Below are 27,798 nucleotides of genomic sequence, written 5' to 3'. Positions count from 1 at the left end.
TTCTATGGACTACCTAAAGTACACAAACCAGACATCCCACTCAGACCCATAGTATCACTACCAGAAACACCATCACACAAAGTGGCTAAAGAGCTACAACAGAAACTGAAACACCTGATCAGCGGATCCAGACACTCTTTACAGTCAACACAGGAATTCCTGGACATCATCAGAAATATACACATAGACAAGGAAGAAACCATGGTCTCATTTGATGTGACGGCACTGTTCACTTCTATTGACAAAACCCTAGCCAGAGAAACAATATCCAACCTGCTGGACATACACAACAGACAACAGGACGCTGAACCTATTAACAAAGACGGCATACTTAAACTGCTGGACCTGTGCCTCACAACCACACTTCACATTCAACAACCAGATATATGAACAAATCAACGGAACACCCATGGGCCCGCCGAGCTCTGGACTCATAGCAGAAGCAGTAATGCAAAGGTTAGAAAAAACAGTTCTAACGCAATTACAACCCAAACTCTGGGTCAGATACGTGGACGACACCTTTGTAATCATTAAAAACACAGAAATAGAGAACACACACCGGATCATCAACGCCACACTCACAGGAATCCGATTCACGAGAGAGGAAGAAAAGGACAACCAGCTCCCATTCCTTGACGTGATGGTACAAAGAACACCGAATGGAGAATTCACAACGAAGGGAGATAGGGTTTTGTGATTTACATATGAAAGAAGTGAAACTATCATTTTCATTCTAACAGATGAGAGGTTGAACAAATAATCAAGGTATTTTTCAATATATAATTTCAGTTACATCACACTGTAAACTTTTGCTATAAATTCTATGTCTTACAATTGTGTACTCCACACCCATCAGATGAAGGAGCAGCGCTCTGAAAGCTAATGCTTCCAATCTAACCGCTTGGACTATAACCTGGTGTTGTGTGATTTTTAACTTTGTATACTCCAGTCCACCACCGGCACCTCCAAATGAGGAAAAAGTGAGGACTGCAGATGCTGGAGATCATAGTCGAGACTGGATCGAACTGGGGACCTTCCACGTGCGAGGCGAACGTGATAACCACTACACAATTGCAGAACCCTTGCACATGTCTATTTCCGCTTGGGGACTGCCTGCGATTTATGGGTCATCTATCCAATTTCAGCCCCACTTCCATCTCCAAGTCAGACTTTAAGCTCCGTTTCCCCCAGACCCACTCCCCCTCCCATTTATCTCTCCACCCCGTTGGCTCACAATCCTCATTCCTGATGGAAGGCTTTTGCCTGAAACTCCATTCTCCTGCTCCTCGGATGCTGCCTGACTTTCTGTGCTTTTCCAGCACCACAGCCTCGACTATGATCTCCAGCATCTGCAGTCCTCACTTTTTCCCATCTTTAAACTTTGAACACCATTCACTTCCTCTTTGATCAGCGGACTCCACATAAATTCTCTCTTTCTCTTCTCTTTCTCTTTGGTCTCTCTCTCTCTCATTTACTCCTCCCCGCCAACCTCGCTTCTGTATAAAAAACATCCTTTTCCTCATTTGGAGGTGCCGGTGGTGGACTGGAGTATACAAAGTTAAAAATCACACAACACCAGGTTATAGTCCAAGCGGTTAGATTGGAAGCATTAGCTTTCAGAGCGCTGCTCCTTCATCTGATGGGTGTGGAGTACACAATTGTAAGACATAGAATTTATAGCAAAAGTTTACAGTGTGATGTAACTGAAATTATATATTGAAAAATACCACGATTATTTGTTAAACCTCTCAACTGTTAGAATGAAAATGATAGTTTCACTTCTTTCATATGTAAATCACAAAACCCTATCCAAAAGTTACACTGTCAGGTTAACTGTAACAATTGGAATCAGCCCAGATAAGATGTTGAAGGTGTTAGCCCCCTGTGTTCTGTTGTCGGTGCCATAATGTTCAGACTGATAGTAATCTAAAAAAATGAGTTAACAGAGGCTTTGATGCATTCATGCAGGTTTTGAGCAAAGTTTAATGTGCAGATTCACCCCACAAGTGTATATGTGTATATGGGTTTTTCTCTTTCTCAGCCAGCATTGTCGACCTTATACGCTGCAGGCAAGGATGCCCTGAGGCATGGTACATTGGTGAAACCGAGCAGAGGCTGCGGCAGTGTATGAATGGGCACCACACAACAATCAACAGACAGGCGTGCACTCTCCCAGTTGGAGAACACCTCAGCCGTGCAGGACATTCGACCTCAGACCTTCGGGTGACCATCCTCCAAGGTGGACTTTGGGACAGGTGGCAGTGAAAAGTGGCCAAGCAGAGGCTGATAGCTAAGTTCGGAACCCATAGATTAGATTCTCTGCAGTGTGGAAACAGGCCCTTCAGCCCAAAAAGTCCACACCAACCCTCCAATGAGCAACCCACCCAGATCCATTCCCCTGCACCTAACGCTAGGGACAATTTAGCATGGCCAATTCACCTAAACTGCACGTTTTTGGACTGTGGGAGGTAACCCACGCAGACACGGGGAGAAATGAGTAAACTCCACACAGACAGTCGCCTGTGGTGGGAATTGAACCCGTGTCTCTGGCAGTGTGAGACAGCAATGCTAACCACTGTGCCACTGATTGCTAAAATTGCTATACAGAGGGAGGTCCTCAACCAGGGCCTTGGGGTCATGTCACACTATGGGTGACCACCATTGCACTATACACACACACAGACACTCCTACACACACACACACACCCCTACAGACAGACACACTCCCAAAATTACACATGCAACCTCTCAGAGACTTAGACCCCTCTACACTCCCACACACACATATACACTCTCTCTCACAGACACTCACAAACAGCACGCCAGACACACACACACACACACACACACACATAGACAAGCCAACACGCGCATATACACTTATATGTTCGTGGGGTGAATTTGTATTTGCAGAGTTACGTTGTCCTTTGCTCAAAATCTGCATGAAACCATGCAATTGTGTACTCCACAACCATCTGATGAAGGAGCAGTGATCGGAAAGCTAGTGCTTTCAATTAAACCTGTTGGACTAAAACCTGGCATTGTATGACTTTTATCCATTACCTAGCTATCTTCAGTTCTGTGGAAGGTCTGGCTGATGGTCACCATGGTGATGGTGAGACCTACTACCGGGTTGAGGCCTACTACCAGTTTGAGGCCTATTTCTGATATTCTCAGCCATGACTGATGACAGCAGAGCGTCCCATGTGCCACACTATCATCCTAATTCACATGCTCTGCTGAATTCAGAGATCTGAAGTTGGAATTTAAACTCAAATTGTCTTCACTGGCAAGACGGAGGCTAAGGGGGTGACCTGATAGAGTTTTTACAAAGTTATAGGAGGCTTAGATAGTGTGGATATCAGAGGCATCGGACAGATCAACTGCATGAGAGTGCTGATTCAAGGTGTGAGGAGGCAAGTTTAGGGAAGAAGTAAGGGGAAATCTTTTCACTCAGAGGTTGGTGGGTGTCAATGGAGGTTGTGAATGTAGGCATGTTAGCAACGCTTAAGGTGTATCTTGAGGGACACATGAGCATGGGCAAGAAAAAATTAAGGGTTTGGGATTGGCATGTGGGGTGCGAGTTGGTGGGTTTGAAGTGGATGTCTGCGTTGAGTCAGTCAACGGAAATGGAGATGGAGAGGTCCAGGAAGTGCAGGGAGGTGTCTGAGATGATCCAGGTGAACCTGAGGTCAGGGTAGAAAATGTTGGTGAAAACGCAATAGGTCAGGTGGCATCCGAGGAGCAGGTGAGTGAACATTTCAAGCATTAGCTCTTCATCAGGAATGCAGTGGCCCATGGGGACTGAGAGATAAATGGTTGGGGGAGTGGGGCTTGGGGTGGGGGAGGTGGCTGAGAATGCGATAGGTAGCTGAAGTGGAAAGTGATGGTGATAAGTCGGAGCAGTGTGTGGAGCTGATAGGTGGGAAGGAAGATGGACAGGTAAGACAGTTCAAGAGGTCGATGCCAAATTGGAGGGTTGGATCTGGGATATGGTGGGTGGGAAGGGAGATTGGGAAACTGTTGAAGTTGACAATGATTGTGTGTGGTCAGAGGGTTCCCAGGCAGAAGATGAAGCGTTCTTCCTGCAGTCATTGGGTGACTAGGATTTGGCATTGGAGAAGGGCCAGGACTTGCATGTCCTTGGAAGAGTGGGAGGGTAGTTGAAGTGGTTGGCCACAGATAGGCACAGTTGTTTAGTATGTGTGTCCAGCAGATATTCTCTGGGACATGCCACAAGTTGACATTCTGTCTCCCCAATGTAGAGGAGACCACATCAAGAGCAATGGACACAGCAGATGAGGTGTTTGGATGTGCAGGAAAATCTCTACCAGATGTGGAAGGACCCTTATGGCCCTTGGATGGAGACAAGTGGGGAGGTGTAGGTGCAGATTTTACACCTCTTAAAGTGGCAAGGGATGGTGCCAGGAGTGGTGGGTGGGTTAGTGGGGGGCGTAGACTTAACGAGGAAAGGAATGCTTGGTGCAGAGTGCTGAAAAAGGTAAAGAGGGAACTATATCTCTGGTGGTGGAGTCTGAATGTAGTTGATGGAAATGGTGGAGGATGATGCATTGTATTCAGAGATTGGTGAGCTGGAAGGTGAGTACAAGGGGGTTTCTATCCTTGTTGCGTTTGGAGATGTGGGGTTCAAGGGCAGAGGTGCGGGAAGTGGAGGGCTTTGTTGACCTCCTGCGAGGGAAAATTATGGTCCTTGAAGTAGCACGTCATCTGGAATGTTCTGGAGTGGAATTGATTCTTCTGGGAGCAGATGCGGTGGAGGCAGAGAAATTGGGACTGATGGATTGCAGTATAACAGGAGGCGGGGTGGGAGTTGGTGGGTTTGAAGTAGATACCCATTTTGTGTCAGTCACAGGATATGGAGATGGAGAGGTCTAGGAAGTGGGAGGAAGGTGTCTGAGATAGGGGTATTTGGAAGCAATGGCTTTTGAATGGTTTTTGATACAGACAGACTCTAACCTTACACCTTCAATGCATTGTCTGAGCTGAGAATTCACCTTTATATGTATATAAAACCTTGCTATCTCGAGAATGAGAGTTCAAAGAAGTTCTGGGATTTGCATATTACTAACCCGAAACCTGCAACACTTTCTCAATGATGAAAGACTGAACATCAATCTAGGTTTGTTCAATATTTACTTTCAGTTGCATGACACTGTGATCTTTTGCTATAAATTCGGTGTCTTATGATCCTGCTCCACAGCTACCGGATGAAGGAGCAGAACTCAACAGCCATTGCTTCCAAATAAACCTGTTGGACTATATCCTGGTGTTGTGAGATTTTTAACTCTATCTTGTGAAGGCACAGCTACAAACACACTGCACTGACAAACCACAAATACCTGCAGCAGCTAAACCTGCTGTTTCAATTTGCTAAATGTCTTTCTGACACTTGATGACACAGCACAGACCTCACTGGGTATGGAGGTCAAAAGCACTCGTCAAAGCATCTGGCAGGAAGTGAAATGTTCCATCTATCTGCTCAAAAGAGGAAAGTCTACCTCTTTCACAACTGATGTCAGGAGGTGTGTCCCAGCTCTTGCTCAGAGATTTGACCTGTTCGCAGTGAATCACAGGGGTGCCTCCAAGTCGGAAGGGGCATGTACGAAGCTGAAGCACTCGTGACGTTTCCTCGCGGTTATCACGTTTGCCGCACGCACGACAGGTCCCCGATTCGATCCTGGGTGGGAACATCGCGTTTTATCTTACGTGTTTCCCCTCCTTCATGGAATAGGGCCAAATCTCACAGCCCCAACCCCCTCATTCCTGATGAAGGGTTCATGTTCGAAATGTCGATTCTCTCACTCCTGGGATGCTGCCTGACCGCCTGTGCTTTTCCAGCACCACGCCTTTTGACTCTGATCTCCAGCATCTGCAGTCCTCACTTTCTCCCTGTGTCATCAAGGGGCCGAAAGACATCTTGCAAAGAGAAACAGCAGGTTGAGCTGCTGCAGGTATTTGTGGTTTGTCAGTGCAGTGTGTTTGATTGCAGGTACACCTTCACAAGTTAAGGCCGTGTTTGGACAGGTTCACAGTTTGTACCAGACTGAGATCTGGTCAATCGTGTTTTTATTCAGAGAAAAGCTAATGGTAGATCTGGGATTTGTATCCAGGTCCCAGACAGGGGCAGCAGGGAGTCAGATAACTGCAAGTTCACAGAGAGTGGACTCTTGGAGAGCAGTTGTGGATGTTCTCTTACAAAGGAATGGATGAGGTTGGTGATGGTTCATGAGATGGGGGCGTCGCCTGGTGAGGCCAGAGGGTGTTACCCGTCCGTAATTGCCCCTTGAACTGAGTGGCTTGCTGGCGACACAGAGTTATGTAGACTCAGGCTCTGAGAGTCACTCTCTCTACATCTCTTCTCTGTGGATCTGTGTGTTTGCAGTGAGTCCATGGGATAAAAGTAATTGCCAATTCCCCCCACAACAGTAGAAGGTAAGGCGTTCGTGTGGCCCGGCTAGCTCATTCGGTAGAGTATGAGACGCTCAATCTCACGGTCGTGGTTTCGAATCCCATGTTGGGCAATGGGCTTCCCTGTTTGAAACACGCACACATTCCCGAGCAACAGCTCTCGCCCATTTGGACGCCCCCTGATCTTTCACTGCTCTGAGTCAATCAGGAGGCTCAATACTCTCGGGTTCCTGGCAAAGGACTTCTTCCCGAAACTTCGACTGTCCTGCTCCTCGGACGCTGCCTGACCTGCTGTGCTTTTCCAGCATCACACTCATCCACTCTGATCTGCAGTCCTCACTTTCTCCTCATTTCTCCCTGCAGTCTGATGGAGTGTAGCGACACACAGACTCTCTCTCTCTCTCTGCAGCCGCTCGCTTCACTGAGAGCTCCATCACCCAGTGCTGCTGCCTTTCCCATCGACACTGCGGGAGGGTCAGAACCGTACACACAGTGGCTGCACTCACTCACAGACACAGACTGTAACCTGCGGCTCTGTAAACCCGCCTGGGGCAGGGGAAGCAAGTCTGACTCCCCAGCAGCAGGTGCCTTGGCGGGTGGGGGTGGGTTGGGGGTCAGTTTTATCACAAGCTCACCCTCCAGTTCGTTTATGAGTTGACAAAAAATTAAAAGCACACAATCAGGAGCGAGACAAAAATCGCCAGTTCAAAGACAAGCTGCAGCTTAAATCAGCACATGAAACCGCTCGGCCAGGCTGACACATACTAACCCCACCCAATTCCGTGCTCAATGTTCACACGAAGGCTCAGTCCAGTGTCTGTACACACCTCTCTGATCACACAGACTTCTACCAAACTCACTCACCCGCATTCCAGCCTGTTTCGTCCGCCCACCACCCCCCCCCCCCCAAACTGGGCACAAATGTGCACAAACGATGATGCTTCATTGCCACCTCTGGACTGAAGTACCCCGTTTCGCCAATCAGGGGTCCGGAGAACTTGAGCAATGTGCTTTTTGCAGCCAGGCCACGAAGGGGGCCCTCCACTATTACATTGAACTGGGCATCACACTTCAACTCTCTTTCTCTCTCTTACACACACACACAGGAAGTGGGGGAAGGTGTCTGAGATAGGAGTATTTGGAAGCAATGGCTTTTGATAGACTTTTGATATAGACAGGAGTATTTGGAAGCAATGGCTTTTGAATGACTTTTGATACAGACAGACTCTAACCTCACACCTTCAATGCATTGTCTGAGCTGAGAATTCACCTTTATATATATAAGACCTTGTCATCTCGAGAATGAGAGTTCAAAGTAGTTCTGGGATTTACATATTACTGGCCCGAAACCTGCAACCCTTTCTGAACGATGAAAGACTTAACACCAATCTAGGTTTCTTCAATATATTCTTTCAGTTACATGACACTGTGATCTTTTGCTATAAATTCTGTGTCTTATGATCCTGCTCCACAGCTCCCTGACGAAGGAGCAGAACTCAACAGCGTTTGTTTCCAAATAAACCTGTTGGACTATATCCAGGTGTTGTGAGATTTTTAACTCTATCTTGTGAAGGCACAGCTACAAACACACTGCACTGACAAACCATAAATACCTGCAGCAGCTCAACCTGCTGTTTCAATTTGCTAAATGTCTTTCTGACACTTGATGGCACAGCACAGACCTCACTGGGTATGGAGGTCAATTGCACTCGTCAAAGCATCTGGCAGGAAGTGAAATGTTCCATCTATCTGCTCAAAAGAGGAAAGTCTACCTCTTTCACAACTGATGTCAGGAGGTGTGTCCCAGCTCTTGCTCAGAGATTTGACCTGTTCACAGTGAATCACAGGGGTGCCTCCAAGTCGGAAGGGGCATGTACAAAGCTGAAGCACTCGTGACGTTTCCTCGCGGTTATCACGTTTGCCGCACGCGCGACAGGTCCCCAATTCGATCCTGGGTGGGAACATCGCGTTTTATCTTACGTGTTTCCCCTCCTTCATGGAATAGGGCCAAATCTCACAGCCCCAACCCCCTCTTTCCTGATGAAGGGTTCATGTTCGAAATGTCGATTCTCCCACTCCTGGGATGCTGCCTGACCTCCTGTGCTTTTCCAGCACCACGCCTTTTGACTCTGATCTCCAGCATCTGCAGTCCTCACTTTCTCCCTGTGTCATCAAGGGGCCGAAAGACATCTTGCAAAAAGGAAACAGCAGGTTGAGCTGCTGCAGGTATTTGTGGTTTGTCAGTGAAGTGTGTTTGATTGGAGCTACGCCTTCACAAGATAAGGCCGTGTTTGGGCAGGTTCACAGGTTGTACCAGACTGAGATCTGGTCAATCGATTTTTTATTCAGAGAATAGTTAATGTTAGTTCTGGGATTTGTATCCAGGTCCCAGACAGGGGCAGCAGAGAGTCAGATAACTGCAAGTTCACAGAGAGTGGACCCCTGGAGAGCAGTTGCGGATGCTCTCTCCTGACCTTACAAGGGAATGGATGAGGTTGATGATGGTTAATGAGATGGGGGGTCGCCTGGTGAGGCCAGAGGGTGTTACCCGTCCCTAATTGCTCCTTGAACTGAGTGGCTTGCTGGCGACACAGAGTTATGTAGACTCAGGCTCTGAGAGTCACTCTCTCTACATCTCTCTCTCTGTGGATCTGTGTGTTTGCAGTGAGTCCATGGGATAAAAGTAATTGCCAATTCCCCCCACAGCAGTAGAAGGCAGCGCGCTTGTGTGGTCCGGCTAGCTCGGTCGGTCGAGCATGCGACTCTTACTCTGAGGGTCGTGGGTTCGAGCCCCACGTTGGGCGATGGGCTCCTCTTTTAAAACACACACACATTCCGAAACAACAGCTCTCTCCCATTTGGACGCGCCCTGATCTTTCACTGCTCTGAGTCAACCAGGAGGCTCAATACTCTCGGCTTCCTGGTGAAGGGCTTCTGCCTGAAACGTCGACTCTCCTGCTCCTCGGACGCTGCCTGACCTGCTGTGCTTTTCCAGCACCACACTCATCCACTCTGATCTCCACCATCTGCAGTCCTCACTTTCTCCTCATTTCTCCCTGCAGTCTGATGGAGTGCAGCGACACACAGACTCTCTCTCTCTCTGCAGCCGCTCGCTTCCCTGAGAGCTCCATTACCCAGTGCTGCTGCCTTTCTCATCGACACTGGGGGAGGGTCAGAACCGTACACACAGAGGCTGCACTCACTCACAGACACAGACTGTAACCTGCGGCTCTGTAAACCCGCCAGGGGCAGGGGAAGCGAGTCTGACTCCCCAGCAGCAGGTGCCTTTGGGGGTGGGTTGGGGGTCAGTTTTATCACAAGCTCACACTCCAATTCGTTTCTGAGTTTACAAAAAATTAAACGCACACAATCAGGAGTGAGACTCAAACCGTCAGTTCAAAGACAAGCTGCAGATTAAATCAGCACCTGAGACCGCTCGGCCAGCCTGACGCATACTAACCCCCCATTTCGTGCTCAATGTTCACGAAAGCTCAGTCCAGTCAGTGTCTGCACACACCTCTCTGTTCACACAGACTTCTATCAAACTCTCTCACTCACCCACATTCCAGCCTGTTGCTTTGTCAGCACCACCCCCACCCCACCCCCCCACCCCCAACTGGGCACAAATGAACACAAACAATGATGCTTTATTCCCACCTCTGGACTGAAGGACCCCGTCTCGCCAATCAGGGGTCCGGGAGACTTGAGCAATGTGCTTTTTGCAGCCAGGCCACCAAGGGGGCCCTCAACTATTACATTGAACTGGGCATCACACTTCAACTCTCTTCTCACACACACACACAGTCTCATACACACACACACAGTCTCATACACACACACACACAGTCTTATATACACACACAGTTACACACACAGTCCACACAGACACTAAGGGGGTTTCTCACTCATTCAGCACTGCCTTTGCACACCTCCCACGGGCTCATGTTGCTGTCCATTCCCATTTAACCATCTCCTCAGCGAGAACCCCTCCACCCTCCTCAGCCAGCATGGACTAAATGGGCAGAATGAATTTCTGAATGAATACCAGAAGAAGCTGCCCTCCCATTGGGGAGTTCAAACAGCTCATTTGGAGGAGGGTCGAGTTGGATGACAGGGTGGGAAAGACAGTTCGTTCAAGTCTCCAGGAGCCCTGCTTATATTGAAAATAAAGAGCATGAAATCATGGGAAAGGGTTAAAGTACGTGGAAGTGGAGGAAGGTGTCTGAGATGGTCCACGTGACCCTGAGGCCAGGGTGCAACGTGTTGGTGAAAAGCACAACAGGTCAGGTGGCATCTGAGGAGCAGGTGAGTCAACATTTCAAGCATTAGCTCTTCATCAGGAACGTAGTGGCCCATGGGGTCTGAGAGATAAATGGTAAGGGGAGTGAGGCTTGGGGGAGTAAGGTAGCTGAGAAAGCGATAGGTAGATGAAGTGGAAAGTGATGGTGTTAGGCCGGAGCAGTATGTGGAGCAGATAGGTGGGAAGGAAGATGGACATATAGGACAGTTCAAGAAGGCGGTGCCGAATGGAGGGTTGGATCTGGGATAAGGTGAGTGGGAGGGGAGATTTGAAAACTGTTGAAATTGACATTGATTGTGTGTGGTCAGAGGGTCCCAAGGCAGAAGATGAAGCGTTCTTCCTGCAGTCGTTGGGTGGCTGGGATTTAGCTGTGGAGAAGGCCCAGGACTTGCATGTCATTGGTGGAGCGGGAGCATAGTTGAAGTGGTTGGCCACAGGTAGGCACAGTTATTTGGTGTGTGTGTCCCACAGATGCTCTCTGGGACATGCCACAAGTTGACATCCTGTCTCCCCAATGTAGAGGAGACCACATCGAGAGCAATGGACACAGCTGATGAGGTGTTTGGATGTGCAGGAAAATCTCTATCAGATGTGGAAGGATCCTTAAGGCCCTTGGATGGAGTTGAGTGGGGAGTTGTAGGTGCAGATTGTACACCTCTTGAAGTGGCAAGGGAAGGTGCCAGGAGTAGTGGGTGGGTTGATGGGGGGCGTAGACCTAACGAGGAAAGGAATGCTTGGTGCAGAGTGCTGAAAAAGGTAAAGAGGGAACTATATCTCTGGTGGTGGAGTCTGACTGTAGGTGATGGAAATGGTGAAAGATGATGAATTGTATTCAGTGATTGGTGAGTTGGAAGGTGAGGACAAGGGAGTTTCTATCCTTGTTGCAGTTGGAGAGGTGGGGTTCAAGGGCAGAGGTGCGGGAAGTGGGGAAGTTGTACTGAAGGACATCGTTGACCACCTGCGAGGGAAAATTATGGTCCTTGAAGTAGGAGGTCATCTGGAATGTTCTGGAGTGGAATTGATTCTTCTGGGGGCAGATGCGGTGGAGGCAGAGAAATTGGGACTGATGGGTTGCACTTTTACAGGAGGCGGGGTGGGAGTTGGTGGGTTTGAAGTGGATACCCACTTTGTGTCAGTCACAGGATATGGAGATGGAGAGGTCCAGGAAGTGGAGGAAGGTATCTGAGATAGGGGTATTTGGAAGCAATGGCTTTTGAATGGTTTTTGATACAGACAGACTCTAACCTCACACCTTCAATGCATTGTCTGAGCTGAGAATTCACCTTTATATATATATATAAAACCTTGCTATCTCGAGAATGAGAGTTCAAAGAAGTTCTGGGATTTGCATATTACTGACCCGAAACCTGCAACCCTTTCTCAATGATGAAAGACTTAACACCAATCTAGGTTTGTTCAATATATTCTTTCAGTTGCATGACACTGTGATCTTTTGCTATAAATTCTGTGTCTTGTGATCCTGCTCCACAGCTACCGGATGAAGGAGCAGAACTCAACAGCCATTGCGTCCAAATAAATCTGCTGGACTATATCCTGGTGTTGTGAGATTTTTAACTCTATCTTGTGAAGGCACAGCTACAAACACACTGCACTGACAAACCATAAATACCTGCAGCAGCTCAATCTGCTGTTTATATTTGCAAAATATCTTTCTGACACTTTATGGCACAGCACCGACCTCACTGGGTATGGAGGTCAAATGCACTCGTCAAAGCAGCTGGGAGGAACTGAAATGCTCCATTATATCTGCCTGTGATGACTCAAAAGAGAAAAGTTTACTTCTTTCACAACTGAAGTCAGGAAGTGTGTCCCAGCTCTTGCTCAGAGATTTGACCTGTTCACAGTGAATCACAGGGGTGACTCCAAGCCAGAAATGACATGTACAAAGATCGGGGGCTTATGAAGTTTCCATGGTGTAGTGGTTGTCATGTTTGCCTCCTCCGTGAACCGTTCCCAATTCGATCCTGGATGCTGTCATCGTGCTTTATCTTATGTTTTTCTCCTTCTTCATGGAACTGGGTCAGATCTCAGAGCCCCAACCCCCTCATTCCTGATGAAGGGTTCACGTTCGAAATGTCGATTCTCCCACTCCTGGGATGCTGCCTGACCGCCTGTGCTTTTCCAGCATCACGCCTTTTGACTCTGATCTCCAGTATCTGCAGTCCTCACTTTCTCCCTGTGTCATCAAGGGGCCGAAAGACATCTTGCAAAAGGAAACAGCAGGTTGAGCTGCTGCAGGTATTTGTGGTTTGTCAGTGCAGTGTGTTTGATTGGAGCTACGCCTTCACAAGATAAGGCTGTGTTTGGGCAGGTTCACAGGCTGTAACAGACTGAGATCTGGTCAATCGTTTTTTTTTCATTCAAGAGAAAAGGTAATGGTAGATCTGGGATTTGTATCCAGGTCCCAGACAGGGGTAGCAGGGAGTCAGATAACTGCAAGTTCACAGAGAGTGAACTCTTGGAGAGCAGTTGTGGATGTTCCCTCCTGACCTTACAAGGGAATGGATGAGGTTGGTGATGGTTCATGAGATGGGGGCGTCGCCTGGTGAGGCCAGAGGGTGTTACCCGTCCCTAATTGCCCCTTGAACTGAGTGACTTGCTGGCGACACAGAGTTATGTAGACTCAGGCTCTGAGAGTCACTCTCTCTCTCTCTACATCTCTCTCTCTGTGGATCTGTGTGTTTGCAGTGAGTGCATGGGAAAAAGGTAATTGCCAATTCCCCCCACAGCAGTAGTTTGCAATGTGCTTGCGTAGCCTGGCTAGCTCAGTCGGAAGCGCGTGAGACTCTTAATCTCAGGGTCGTGGGTTCGAGCCCCACGTTGGGCGATGGGCGCCCCTTTCACAACACACACACATTCCCTAACGACCGTTCTCTCCCATTTCTCCGCGCCCTGATCTTTCTCTACTCTGAGTCAATCAGGAGGCTCAATACTCTCGGCTTCCTGGTGACGGGCTTTTGCCCGAAACGTCGATTCTCCTGCTCCTCGGATGCTGCCTGACCTGCAGTGCTTTTCCAGCACCACACACTTCCCTCTGATCTCCAGCATCTGCAGTCCTCACTTTCTCCTCATTTCTCCCTGCAGTCTGATGGAGTGCAGCGACACACAGACTCACTCTCTCTCTCTCTCTGCAGCCGCTCGCTTCACTGAGAGCTCCATTACCTAGTGCTGCTGCCTTTCCCAGCGACACTGGGGGAGGATGAGGGCTGCACTCACTCACAGACGCAAACTGTAACCTGCGGCGCTGTAAACCCGCCTGGGGCAGGGGAAGCGAGTCTGACTCCCCAGCAGCAGGTACCTTGGGGCTTGGGGAAGGGTATCAATTTTATCACAAGCTCACACTCCAGTTCGTTTATGAGGTTAGAAAAAAAATAAACGCACACAATCAAGAGAGAGACAAAAACAGTCAGTTCAAAGACCAGCTGCAGCTTAAATCAGCACTTGAGACCGCTCGGCCAGCCTGACACATACTAACCCCACCCCATTCCGTGTTCAATCTTCACACGAAGGCTGAGTCCAGTCAGCGTCTGCACACACCTCTCTGTTCACACAGACTTCTATCAAACTCTCTCACTCACCCACATTCCAGCCTGTTGTTTTGTCAGCATCCCCCCGCACCCACCCTCCCTTGAGTACAAATGTACACAAACAATGATGCTTTGTTCCCCCTCTGTCCTGAAGGACCCCGTCTCGCCAATGAAATCATGCAGCAGGGCTCAGTGAGACTTGGGCAATGTGCTTTTCACAGCCCAGCCACTAGGGGGGCCCTCAACTATTCCATTGAACTGGGCATCACACTGCTCTCTCTCTCTCACAGTCTCTCACACACACACAGACTCATAACTATGTCTCCGGTGGTGAAGTCTGACTGTAGGTGGCAGAAATGGTGGAGGCTGATGCATTGTATTCAGAGATTGGTGAGGTGGAAGGTGAGCACAAGGGGGTTTCTATCCTTGTTGCGGTTGGAGAGGTGGGGTTCAAGGGCAGAGGTGTGGGAAGTGGAGCAGTTGTACTATGGGGCATCGTTGACCTCCTGGGAGGGAAGACTATGGTCCTTGAAGTAAGAGGCCATCTGGAATGTTCTGGAGTGGAATTGATTCTTCTGGGAGCAGATGCGGTGGAGGCAGAGAAATTGGGACTGATGGGTTGCAGTTTTACAGGAGGCGCGGTGGGAGTTGGTGGGTTTGAAGTGGATGTCCACTTTGCGTCAGTCACAGGATATGGAGATGGAGAGGTCCAGGAAGTGGAGGAAGGTGTCTGACATAGGGGTATTTGGAAGCAATGACTTTTGACACAGACAGACTCTAATCTCACACCTTCAATGCATTGTCTGAGAAGTTCTGGGATTTACATATTACTGACCCGAAACCTGCAACCCTCTCTGAATGATGAAAGATGTAATACCAATCTAAGTTTGTTCAATACATTCTTTCAGTTGCATGACACTGTGATATTTTGCTATAAATTCTGTGTCTTACGATCCTGCTCCACAGCTCCCTGATGAAGGAGCAGAACTCAACAGCCATTGCTTCCAAATAAACCTGTTGGACAATACCCTGGTGTTGTGAGATTTTTAACTCTATCTTGTGAAGGCACAGCTACAAACACACTGCACTGACAAACCATGAATACCTGCAGCAGCTAAACCTGCTGTTTCAATTTGCTAAATGTCTTTCTGACACAGTCCAGACCTCACTGGGTATGGAGGACCATTGCAGTCGTCAAAGCAGCTGGCCGGAAGTGAAATGCTCCATCTATCTGCTCAAAAGAGAAAGTCTACCTCTTTCACAACTGATGTCAGGAGGTGTGTCACAGCTCTTTCTGAGATTTGACCTGTTCACAGTGACTCACAGGGGTGCCTCCAAGCCGAAAAGAGCATGTATGAATCTGCAGTGCTTGTGAAGTTTCTGTTGTTTCGTGGTTATCACATCCGCCTCCGATGTATACTATCCCCGGTTCAATCCTGGGTGCATTCGTTGCGCTTTCTCTCATGGTGCTGGGCCCAGTCTCACAGCCCCAACTCCTAATGAAGTGCTGATGCTCGAAAAGTCGATTCTCCCACTCCTCGGATACTGCTGTGCTTTTCCAGCACCAACGCCTTTTGACTCTGATCTCCAGCATCTGCAGTCCTCACTTTCTCCCTGTGACGCCAAGTGGCAGATAGACATTTTGCAAATAAAAACAGCAGGTTGAGTTGCTGCAGGTATTCGTGGTTTGTCAGTGCAGTGTGTTTGATTGGAGCTACGCCTTCACAAGATAGGGCTGTGTTTGGTCAATCATTTTTTTTGTTCAGAGAAAAGCTGATGGCAGAACTGGGATTTGTATCCAGGTCCCAGACAGCGGCAGCAGAGAGTCAGATAATTGCAAGTTCACAGAGAGTGGCCTCCTGGAGGGCAGCTGTGGATGCTCTCTCCTGACCTTACAAGGGAATGGATGAGGTTGGTGATGGTTCATGAGATGGGGGCGTCGCCTGGTGAGGCCAGAAAGTGTTACCGTGTTCCTAATTGCCCCTTGAACTGAGTGGCTTGCTGGCATGTAGACTCAGACTCTGAGAGTCACTCCCTTTCTCTCTGTGGATTTGTGAGTTTGTAGTGAGTGTATGGAAAAAAAGGTAATTCCCCCTACAGCAGGAGTGACCGAGGCCGGTATTTCCGCTAGGGGACTGCCTGCGATTTATGAGTCATCTATCCAATTTCAGCCCCACTTCCATCCACAAGTCACACTTTCAGCTACGTTTCCCCCAGACCCACTCCCCTCCCATTTATCTCTCCACCCCGTTGGCTCACAATCCTCATTCCTGATGGAAGGCTTTTGCCTGAAACTCCATTCTCCTGCACCTCGGATGCTGCCTGACTGTCTGTGCTTTTCCAGCACCACAGCCTCGACTATGATCTCCAGCATCTGCAGTCCTCACTTTTTCCCATCTTTAAACTTTGAGCACCGTTCACTTCCTCTTTGGTCAGCGGACTCCACATAAATTCTCTCCTTCTCTTTGATCTCTATCATTTAATCGTCCCAATCATGCTGTGTACTGTATAAACACCATCCTTTTCCTAATTTGGAGGTGCCGGTGGTGGACTGGAGTGTACAAAGTTAAAAATCACACAACACCAGGTTATAGTTCAAGCGATTTTATTGGAAGCATTAGCTTTCAGAGCGTTGCTCCTTCATCTGATGGGTGTGGAGGACACAATTGTAAGACACAGAATTTATAGCAAAAGTTTACAGTGTGATGTAACTGAAATTATATCTTGAAAAATACCTCGATTATTTGTTAAATCTCTCATCTGTTAGAATGAAAATGATAGTTTCACTTCTTTCATATGTAAATCACAAAACCCTATCCAAAAGTTACACTCTCAGGTTAACTGTAACAATTGGAATCAGCCCAGATAAGATGTTGAAGGTGTTAGCCCCCTGTGTTCTGTTGTCGGTGCCATAATGTTCAGACTGATAGTAATCTTAAAAAAATGAGTTAGCAGAGGCTTTGATGCATTCATGCAGGTTTTGAGCAAAGTTTAATGTGCAAATTCACCCCACAAGTGTATATGTGTATATGGGTTTTTCTCTTTCTCAGCCAGCATTGTCTACCTTATACGCTGCAGGCAAGGATGCCCTGAGGCATGGTACATTGGTGAAACCGAGCAGAGGCTGCGGCAGTGCATGAATGGGCACCACACAACAATCAACAGACAGGCGTGCACTCTCCCAGTTGGAGAACACCTCAGCCGTGCAGGACATTCGACCTCAGACCTTCGGGTGACCATCCTCCAAGGTGGACTTTGGGACAGGTGGCAGTGAAAAGTGGCCAAGCAGAGGCTGATAGCTAAGTTCGGAACCCATAGATTAGATTCTCTACAGTATGGAAACAGGCCCTTCAGCCCAACAAGTCCACACCAACCCTCCGATGAGCAACCCACCCAGATCCATTCCCCTGCACATAACACTAGGGACAATTTAGCATGGCCAATTCACCTAAACTGCACGTTTTTGGACTGTGGGAGGAAACCCACGCAGACACGGGGAGAAATGAGTAAACTCCACACAGACAGTCGCCTGTGGTGGGAACTGAACCCATGTCTCTGGCAGTGTGAGACAGCAATGCTAACCACTTTGCCACTGATTGTTAAAATTGCTATACAGAGGGAGGTCCTCAACCAGGACGTTGGGTTCATGTCACACTATGGGTGACCATCATTGCACTATACACACACACAGACACTCCTACACACACACACACACACACACACACACACACAGACAAGCCAACATGCACATGTACACTTATATGTTCATGGGATGAATTTGTATTTGCAGAGTTACGTTGTCCTTTGCTCAAAATCTGCATGAAACCATGCAATTGTGTACTCCACAACCATCTGATGAAGGAGCAGTGATCGGAAAGCTAGTGCTTCCAATTAAACCTGTTGGACTAGAAACTGATATTGTGTGACTTTTATCCATTTCCTAGCTATCTTCAGTTCTGTGGAAGGTCTGGCTGATGGTCACCATGGCGATGGTGAGACCTACTACCGGGTTGAGGCCCACTACCAGTTTGAGGCCTATTTCTTATACTCTCAGCCATGACTGATGAAAGCAGAGCGTCCCATGTGCCACACTATCATCCTAATTCACATGCTCTGCTGAATTCAGAGATCTGAAGTTGGAATTTAAACTCAAATTGTCTTCACTGGCAAGACGGAGGCTAAGGGGGTGACCTGATAGAGTTTTTACAAAGTTATAGGAGGCTTAGATAGTGTGGATATCAGAGGCATCGGACAGATCAACTGCATGAGAGTGCTGATTCAAGGTGTGAGGAGGCAAGTTTAGGGAAGAAGTAAGGGGAAATCTTTTCACTCAGAGGTTGGTGGGTGTCAATGGAGGTTGTGAATGTAGGCATGTTAGCAATGCTTAAGGTGTATCTTGAGAGACACATGAGCATGGGCAAGAAAAAATTAAGGGTTTGGGATTGGCATGTGGGGTGCGAGTTGGTGGGTTTGAAGTGGATGTCTGCGTTGAGTCAGTCAACGGAAATGGAGATGGAGAGGTCCAGGAAGTGGAGGAAGGTGTCTGAGATGATCCAGGTGAACCTGAGGTCAGGGTAGAAAATGTTGGTGAAAACGCAATAGGTCAGGTGGCATCCGAGGAGCAGGTGAGTGAACATTTCAAGCATTAGCTCTTCATCAGGAATGCAGTGGCCCATGGGGACTGAGAGATAAATGGTTGGGGGAGTGGGGCTTGGGGTGGGGGAGGTTGCTGAGAATGCGATAGGTAGCTGAAGTGGAAAGTGATGGTGATAAGTCGGAGCAGTGTGTGGAGCTGATAGGTGGGAAGGAAGATGGACAGGTAAGACAGTTCAAGAGGTCGATGCCGAATTGGAGGGTTGGATCTGGGATAAGGTGGGTGGGAAGGGAGATTGGGAAACTGTTGAAGTTGACAATGACTGTGTGTGGTCAGATGGTCCCAAAGCGGAAGATGAAGTGTTCTTCCTCCAGTCGTTGGGTGACTAGGATTTGGCATTGGAGAAGGGCCAGGACTTGCATGTCCTTGGAAGAGTGGGAGGGTAGTTGAAGTGGTTGGCCACAGATAGGCACAGTTGTTTAGTGTGTGTGTCCAGCAGATGTTCTCTGGGACAGCCATAAGTTGACATTCTGTCTCCCCAATGTAGAGGAGACCACATCAAGAGCAATGGACACAGCTGATGAGGTGTTTGGATGTGCAGGAAAATCTCTATCAGATGTGGAAGGATCCTTATGGCCCTTGGATGGAGACAAGTGGGGAGGTGTAGGTGCAGATTTTACACCTCTTGAAGTGGCAAGGGAAGGAGCGAGGATGGTGGGTGGGTTGGTGGGGGGCGTAGACCTAATGAGGAAAGGAATGCTTGGTGCAGAGTGCTGAAAAAGGTAAAGAGGGAACTATATCTCTGGTGGTGGAGTCTGACTGTAGGTGATGGAAATGGTGGAGGATGATGCATTGTGTTCAGAGCTGGTTGAGGTGGAAGGTGAGGACAAGGGGGTTTCTATCCTTGTTGCGTTTGGAGAGGTGGGGTTCAAGGGCAGAGGTGCAGGAAGTGGAGAAGTTGTACTGGAGGGCTTTGTTGACCTCCTGGGAGGGAAAATTATGGTCCTTGAAGTAGGAGGTCATCTGGAATGTTCTGGAGTAGAATTGATTCTTCTGGGAGCATATGCGGTGGAGGCAGAGAAATTGGGACTGATGGGTTGCACTTTTACAGGAGGCGGGGTGGGAGTTGGGTTTGAAGTGGATACCCACTTTGTGTCAGTCACAGGATATGGTGATGGAGAGGTCCAGGAAGTGGAGGAAGGTGTCTGAGATAGGGGTATTTGGATGCAATGGCTTTTGAATGGTTTTTGATACAGACAGACTCTAACCTCACACCTTCAATGCATTGTCTGAGCTGAGAATTCACCTTTATATGTATATAAAACCTTGCTATCTCGAGAATGAGAGTTCAAAGAAGTTCTGGGATTTACATATTACTGACCCGAAACCTGCAACCCTTTCTCAATGGTGAAAGACTTAACACCAATCTAGGTTTGTTCAATATATTCTTTCAGTTGCATGACACTGTGATCTTTTGCTATAAATTCTGTGTCTTAAGATCCTGCTCCACAGCTCCCTGACGAAGGAGCAGAACGCAACAGCCATTGCTTCCAATTGAACCTGTTGGATTATATCCTGGTGTTATGAGAATTTTAATTCTATCTTGTGAAGGCACAGCTACAAACACACTGCACTGACAAACCATAAATACCTGCAGCAGCTCAACCTGCTGTTTCAATTTGCTAAATGTCTTTCTGACACTTGATGGCACAGCACAGACCTCACTGGGTATGGAGGTCAAAAGCACTCGTCAAAGCATCTGGCAGGAAGTGAAATGTTCCATCTATCTGCTCAAAAGAGGAAAGTCTACCTCTTTCACAACTGATGTCAGGAGGTGTGTCCCAGCTCTTGCTCAGAGATTTGACCTGTTCACAGTGAATCATGGGGGTGCCTCCAAGTCGGAAGGGGCATGTACGAAGCTGAAGCACTCGTGAAGATTCCTCACGGTTATCACGTTTGCCGCACGCGCGACAGGTCCCCGATTCGATCCTGGGTGTGAAAATCGCTTTTTATCTGACGTGTTTCCCCTCCTTCATGGAACTGGGCCAAATCTCACAGCCCCAACCCCCTCTTTCCTGATGAAGGGTTCATGTTCGAAATGTCGATTCTCCCACTCCTGGGATGCTGCCTGACCTCTTGTGCTTTTCCAGCACCACGCCTTTTGACTCTGATCTCCAGCATCTGCAATCCTCACTTTCTCAAGGGGCCGAAAGACATCTTGCAAAAAGCAAACAGCAGGTTGAGCTGCTGCAGGTATTTGTGGTTTGTCAGTGCAGTGTGTTTGATTGGAGCTACACCTTCACAAGATAAGGCCGTGTTTGGGCAGGTTCACAGGCTGTAACAGACTGAGATCTGGTCAATTGTTATTTTATTCAGAGAAAAGCTAATGGTAGATCTGGGATTTGTATCCAGGTCCCAGACAGGGGCAGCAGAGAGTCAGATAACTGCAAGTTCACAGAGAGTGGAATCCTGGAGAGCAGTTGCGCATGCTCTCTCCTGACCTTACAAGGGAATGGATGAGGTTGATGATGGTTCATGAGATGGGGGGTCGCCTGGTGAGGCCAGAGGGTGTTACCCGTCCCTAATTGCCCCTTGAACTGAGTGGCTTGCTGGCGACACAGAGCTATGTAGACTCAAGCTCTGAAAGTCACTCTCTCTCTCTGCATCTCTTTCTCTCTGTGGATCTGAGTTTGCAGTGAGTGCATGGGAAAAAAGGTAATTGCCAATTCCCCCCACAGCAGTAGAAGAAAAGCTGTTCGCGTAGCCCGGCTAGCTCAGTCGGTAGAGCATGAGACTCTTAATCTCAGGGTCGTGGGTTCGAGCCCCACGTTGGGCGATGGGGTCTCCTTTTAAAACACACACACATTCCCGAACAACAGCTCTCTCCCATTTGTACGCGCCCTGATCTTTCACTGCTCTGAGTCAATCAGGAGGCTCAATACTTTCGGCTTTTGCCCGAACGTCGATTCTCCTGCTCCTCGGACGCTGCCTGACCTGCTGTGCTTTTCCAGCATCACACTCATCCACTCTGATCTCCAGCATCTGCAGTCCTCACTTTCTCCTCATTTCTCCCTGCAGTCTGATGGAGTGCAGCGACACACAGACTCTCTCTCTCTCTGCAGCCGCTCGCTTCACTGAGAGCTCCATTACCCAGTGCTGCTGCCTTTCCCATCGACACTGGGGGAGGGTCAGAACCGTACTCACAGAGGCTGCACTCACTCACAGACACAGACTGTAACCTGCGGCTCTGTAAACCCGCCAGGGGCAGGGGAAGCGAGTCTGACTTCCCAGCAGCAGGTGCCTTGGGGGATGGGTTGGGGGTCAGTTTTATCACAAGCTCACACTCCAGTTCGTTTATGAGTTGACAAAAAATTAAACGCACACAATCAGGCGTGAGACAAAAATCGCCAGTTCAAAGACAAGCTGCAGCTTAAATCAGCACCTGAGACCGCTCGGCCAGCCTGACACATACTAACCCCACCCCATTCCGTGCTCAATGTTCACACGAAGGCTCAGTCCAGTCAGTGTCTGCACACACCTCTCTGTTCACACAGACTTCTACCAAACTCTCTCACTCACCCACATTCCAGCCTGTTGTTTTGTCAGCCCCCCCCCCCCTCCCTCCCTTGAGTACAAATGTACACAAACAATGATGCTTTGTTCCCCCTCTGTCCTGAAGGACCCGTCTCGCCAATCAAATCTTGCAGCAGGGCTCAGTGAGACTTGAGCAATATGCTTTTCACAGCCCGGCCACTAGGGGGGCCCTACACTATTACATTGAACTGGGCACCACACCTCTCTCTCTCACACACACACAGTCTCATACACACACACAGTCTCATACACACACACAGTCTTATATACACACACAGTCAGACACACAGTTACACACCCAGTCCACACAGACACTAAGGGGGTTTCTCACTCACTCAGCGCTGCCTTTGCACACCTCCCACGGTCTCATGTTGCTGTCCATTCCCATTTAACCATCCCCTCAGCGAGAACCCCTCCACCATCCTCCGCCAGCATGGACTAAATGGGCAGAATGATCTTCTGAATGAATACCAGAAGAAGCTGCGCTCCCATTGGGGAGTTCAAACAGCTCATTTGGAGGAGGGTCGAGTTGGATGACAGGGTGGGAAAGACACTTTGTTCAAGTCTCCAGGAGCCCTGCTTATATGGAAAATAAAGAGCAAGAAATCATGGGAAAGGGTTAAAGTATGTGGAAGTGGAGGAAGGTGTCTGAGATAGTCCACGTGACCCTGAGGGCAGGGTGCAAGGTGTTGGTGAAAAGCACAACAGGTTAGGTGGCATCCGAGGAGCAGGTGAGTCAACATTTCAAGCATTAGCTCTTCATCACAAATGTAGTGGCCCATGGGGTCAGAGAGAAAAATGGTAGGGGGAGTGAGGCTTGGGGGAGTAAGGTAGCTGAGAATGCGATAGGTAGATGAAGTGGTAGGTGATGGTGTTAGGCCGGAGCAGTACATGGAGCAGATAGGTGGGAAGGAAGATGGACAGATAGGACAGTTCAAGCGGGCGGTGCCGAATGGAGGGTTGGATCTGGGATAAGGTGGGTGGGAGGGGAGATTTGAAAACTGTTGAAATTGACATTGATTGTGTGTGGTCAGAGGGTCCCAAGGCAGAAGATGAAGCGTTCTTCCTGCAGTCGTTGGGTGGCTGGGATTTAGCAGTGGAGAAGGCCCAGGACTTGCATGTCATTGGTGGAGTGGGAGCGTAGTTGAAGTGGTTGGCCACAGGTAGGCACAGTTATCTAGTGTGTGTGTCCCACAGATGCTCTCTGGGACATGCCACAAGTTGACATCCTGTCTCCCCAATGTAGAGGAGACCACATCGAGAGCAATGGACACAGCTGATGAGGTGTTTGGATGTGCAGGAAAATCTCTATCAGATGTGGAAGGATCCTTAAGGCCCTTGGATGGAGATGAGTGGGGAGTTGTAGGTGCAGATTTTACACTTCTTGAAGTGGCAAGGGAAGGTGCTGGGAGTAGTGGGTGGGTTGATGGGGGGCGTAGACCTAACGAGGAAAGGAATGCTTGGTGCAGAGTGCTGAAAAAGGTAAAGAGGGAACTATATCTCTGATGGTGAAGTCTGACTGTAGTTGATGGAAATGATGGAGGATGATGCATTGTATTCAGAGATTGGCGAGGTGGAAGGTGAGGACAAGGGAGTTTCTATCCTTGTTGCAGTTGGAGAGGTGGGGTTCAAAGGCAGAGGTGCGGGAAGTGGAGAAGTTGTACTGGAGGGCATTGTTGACCTCCTGGGAGGGAAAATTATGGTCCTTGAAGTAGGAGGTCATCTGGAATGTTCTAGAGTGGAATTGATTCTTCTGGGAGCAGATTCGGTGGAGGCAGAGAAATTGGGACTGATGGGTTGCACTTTTACAGGCGGTGGGGTGGGAGTTGGTGGGTTTGACGTGGATTCCCGCTTTGAGTCAGTCAACACATTGTGGAAATGGAGAGGTTCAGGAAGTGGAGGAAGGTGTCTGAGTTAGGTGTATTTGGAAGCAATGGCTTTTGATACAGACAGACTCTAACTTCACACCTCTGCAAATAGAAACAGCAGGTTGAGCTGCTGCAGGTATTTGTGGTTTGTCAGTGCAGTGTGTTTGATTGGAGCTATGCCTTCACAAGATAGGGCTGTGTTTGAGTCGGTTTCACAGGCTGTACCAGACTGAGATCTGGTCAATCTTTTTGTTTATCCAGAGAAAAGCTACTACGAGGCCTGGGATTTGTATCCAGGTCCCAGACAGGGGCAGCAGAGAGTCAGATAACTGCAAGTTTACAGAGTGTGGCCTCCTGGAGGACAGCTGTGGATGCTCTCTCCTGACCTTACAAGGGAATAGATGAGGTTGGTGATGGTTCATGGGATGGGGGCATCACCTGGCAAGGCCAGAGGGTGTTACCCGTCCCTAATTTCCCCTTGAACTGAGTGGCTTGCTGGTGACACAGAGCTATGTAGATCCAGACTCTGAGAGTCTCACTCTGTCTCTGCATCCCCAGAGTGGAACTGTCAAATACTAGAGGGCATTGGTTTAAAGAGAGGGGCAGGACTAGTTTGAAAGACATGTGAGAGGCAAGGCTTTTGTCCAGTGTTTCAGTCCAGCAGCATCATTCACACACAAACACACACACACGCGCGCAAACACACATCTATCAAACTCTTTCTCTCTCTCATACACACATTTTACAACCTATTGCTTTGTAACACAAGGTGGAGCACAAATATTCTCAAACAATTGATCCACATTACCCCAAGCCTACACAACATGGTCCTTAACAATTCCACCTGGTCCATCAAATGAGGTTGAATAATTTCTCACCAGCTTTGTAGGTTAGCTCCCCTCCAGCAGGGTGGAAGGGACGGGTAAGTGGTAGTGTGGTGAAGCACTGCAGGAGAGAGATGTAGAACATTGTCGAAAGGGTAGCGGTGGCGTGCGAGTTGATGGGTTTGAAGTGGATGTCTGCATTGAGTCAGTCACCAGAAATGGAGATGGAGAGGTCCAGGAAGTGGAGGAAGGTGTCTTAGATGGTCCAGGTGAACCTGAGGTCAGGGTGGAAGGTGTTGGTGAAAAGCGCGAGAGGTCAGGTGGCATCCGAGGAGAAGGGGAGTCAACATTTCAAGGATTAGCTCTTCATCAGGAATGTAGTGGCACATGGGGTTGGAGAGAACAATGGTAGGGGAGTTGGGCTTTGGGCGGGTGGGTGTGGTAAGGTAGCTGAGAATGCGATAGGTAGATGAAGTGGAAAGTGATGGTGATAAGTCGGAGCAGTGTGTGGAGCAGAAAGGTGGGAAGGAAGATGGACACACAGGACAGTTCAAGATGGCGGTGCCAAGTTGGAGGGTTGGATCTGGGATAAGGTGTGGGGGAGGAGAGATTGGGAAACTATTCAAATTGTCATTGATTCTGTGTGGTTGGAGGTTCCCAAGATGGAAGATGAAGCGTTCTTCCTCCAGTCGTCGGGTGGCTGGGATTTGGCAGTGGAGATGACCCAGGACTTGCATGTCCTTGGCGGAGTGGGAGGGTAGTTGAAGTGGTTGGTACGGTTGTATAGTTTGTGTGTCCCAGAGATGTTCTCTGGAATATTCCACAAGTTGGCATCTTGTATCCCCAATATAGAGGAGACCACATCGAGAGCAAAGGACACAGCAGATGAGATGTTTAGGTGTGCAGGAAAATCTCTATTGGATGTGGAAGGAGCCTTTCGGGCCTTGGATGGAGGTGAGTGGGGAGGGGTAGGTGCTGGTTTTACACTTCTTTCGGTGGCAAGGGAAGGTGCCAGGAGTGGTGGGTGGGTTGGTGGGAGGTGTGGACCTAATGCAGGAATCACAGAGGGAATGGTCAGTGCAGAATGCTTAAAAAGATGGAGAAGCAACTTTATCTCTGAAGGTGGGGTCTGACTGTAGGTGGCGGAAATGGTGGAGGATGTTGCATTGTATCCAGAGATTGGTGAGGTGGAAGGTGAGGACCGGGGGGTTCTATCCTTTGCAGTTGGAGGGGTGGGGTTCAAGGACAGAGGCGCGGCAAGTGGAGGAGATGCATTGGAGGGCATTGCTGACCTCATGGGAGGGGAAATTATGGTCCTTGAATTAGGAGGTCATCTGGGATGTTCTGGGGTGGAATTGATTCTCCTTGGAGCCGATGCAGCGCAGGCAGAGAAATTGGGACAGATGGGTTGCATTTTTACAGGAGGCGGGATGGGAGTTGATGGGTTTGAAGTAGATGTCCACATTGAGTCCGTTACCATAAATAGAGGTGGAGAGGTCCAGGAAGTGGAGGAAGGTGTCTGAAATGGTCGAGGTAAACTTGAGGTCAAGGTGGAAGGTGTTCATGAAGTTGATGAACTGTTCAACCTCCTTGTGGGAGCACGAGGTGGCGTCAATACAGTCATCCATGTAGTGGAGGAAAAGATGGCAAATGGTGCCAGATTAACTTCGGAAGATGAACTGTTTCATGTACCTGATGAACAGACAGGCATAGCTAGGGCACATGCGGGTGCCCATCGCTACCCCTTTAGTCTGAAGGATTCAAAGGAGAGGGCATGTTTTTGGGGTGATGACTCAGCTCTGCTTCACACTGGGCTGAACAGGGAATGGGTTGATGCTGGAGCTTCCTCACTCACTCAGCACTGCCTTTTGACACATCCCCCATTGGCTCATGTTGCTGTCCATTCTTATTTATCCAAACCCTTCAGCGGGAAACCTCCCTCTTCCTCCAACCTGGACTAAATGGGCAGAATGGTCACATCGATGAATTTCTTTTCTCTGAGTTGAGGAGCTTATAATCTCCTGCTTAGATATTTTTTGACATTCTCCTGTGTTTTTTTTACCTCACACTACTGCCAAACAGCGGAAATGCTTATTATTGATCTGCACTATGAATGCAAGAAGAAGCTCACTCCCATTAGTGAGTGCAAACACCTCATCTGGAGGAGGGTTGGGATAAATGAGTTGATTCTATTACAGCATTGTCAGCAGCCTCGGATTGAGCTGGAAATTTCCAACGTCATCGATATATACTTTTTAAACCCAAAATGATCACTGAGGAAATCACAGGGACCTACCTCACCACAGCAACTGATGAGATAGTACCCAGCATCATCTCTGGCTGGCTCAGTTGGTGACAATGTGAGAGAGCCTGGATCTCAGGGATATGGCTCCAAGGCCCATGTTGAGTGATTGACGTCTTTTGAAACACACAGCTTCTTCCCAACAGCTCTCTGACCCACTCTGCAATCTCCCCTGACCTCTCACTGACCCTGCCCCACATCTCCTGCTCTCAGGAATCAATTCTCGGCTTCTCACCAGGGGCCATCCCAGCTCTTGTCTCCTTTGACACCTTGCACTGTCCCAGTTCTGGATGGAAAAGTCGGAACAAACCAGATAAAAAATCACACACACCCAGGTTA

At 48.7% G+C, this 27,798-nt stretch overlaps 1 protein-coding gene and 3 non-coding genes across 4 annotated transcripts in view; 3 read left to right on the top strand and 1 right to left on the bottom strand.

Annotated features, from left to right (window-relative positions):
* The window catches only part of LOC132835355 (myelin-oligodendrocyte glycoprotein-like), a 315,935-nt gene that overhangs the window by 262,985 nt on the left and 25,152 nt on the right, over nucleotides 1-27,798 (bottom strand). The gene's annotated exons all lie outside the window — the stretch shown is intronic.
* On the top strand, nucleotides 6,470-6,542 carry trnae-cuc (transfer RNA glutamic acid (anticodon CUC)). The gene has a single exon. It is a non-coding gene; the product is annotated as a tRNA-Glu (tRNA).
* trnak-cuu (transfer RNA lysine (anticodon CUU)) lies at nucleotides 13,505-13,577 on the top strand. The gene has a single exon. It is a non-coding gene; the product is annotated as a tRNA-Lys (tRNA).
* On the top strand, nucleotides 21,635-21,707 carry trnak-cuu (transfer RNA lysine (anticodon CUU)). Its single transcript has one exon. It is a non-coding gene; the product is annotated as a tRNA-Lys (tRNA).

This window comes from Hemiscyllium ocellatum, chromosome 44, assembly GCF_020745735.1.
Source record: "Hemiscyllium ocellatum isolate sHemOce1 chromosome 44, sHemOce1.pat.X.cur, whole genome shotgun sequence".
Lineage (NCBI taxonomy): Eukaryota > Metazoa > Chordata > Chondrichthyes > Orectolobiformes > Hemiscylliidae > Hemiscyllium > Hemiscyllium ocellatum.
The sequence above is the reverse complement of the archived record's forward strand: the minus strand, read 5'-3'. Positions and strand labels throughout refer to the sequence as shown.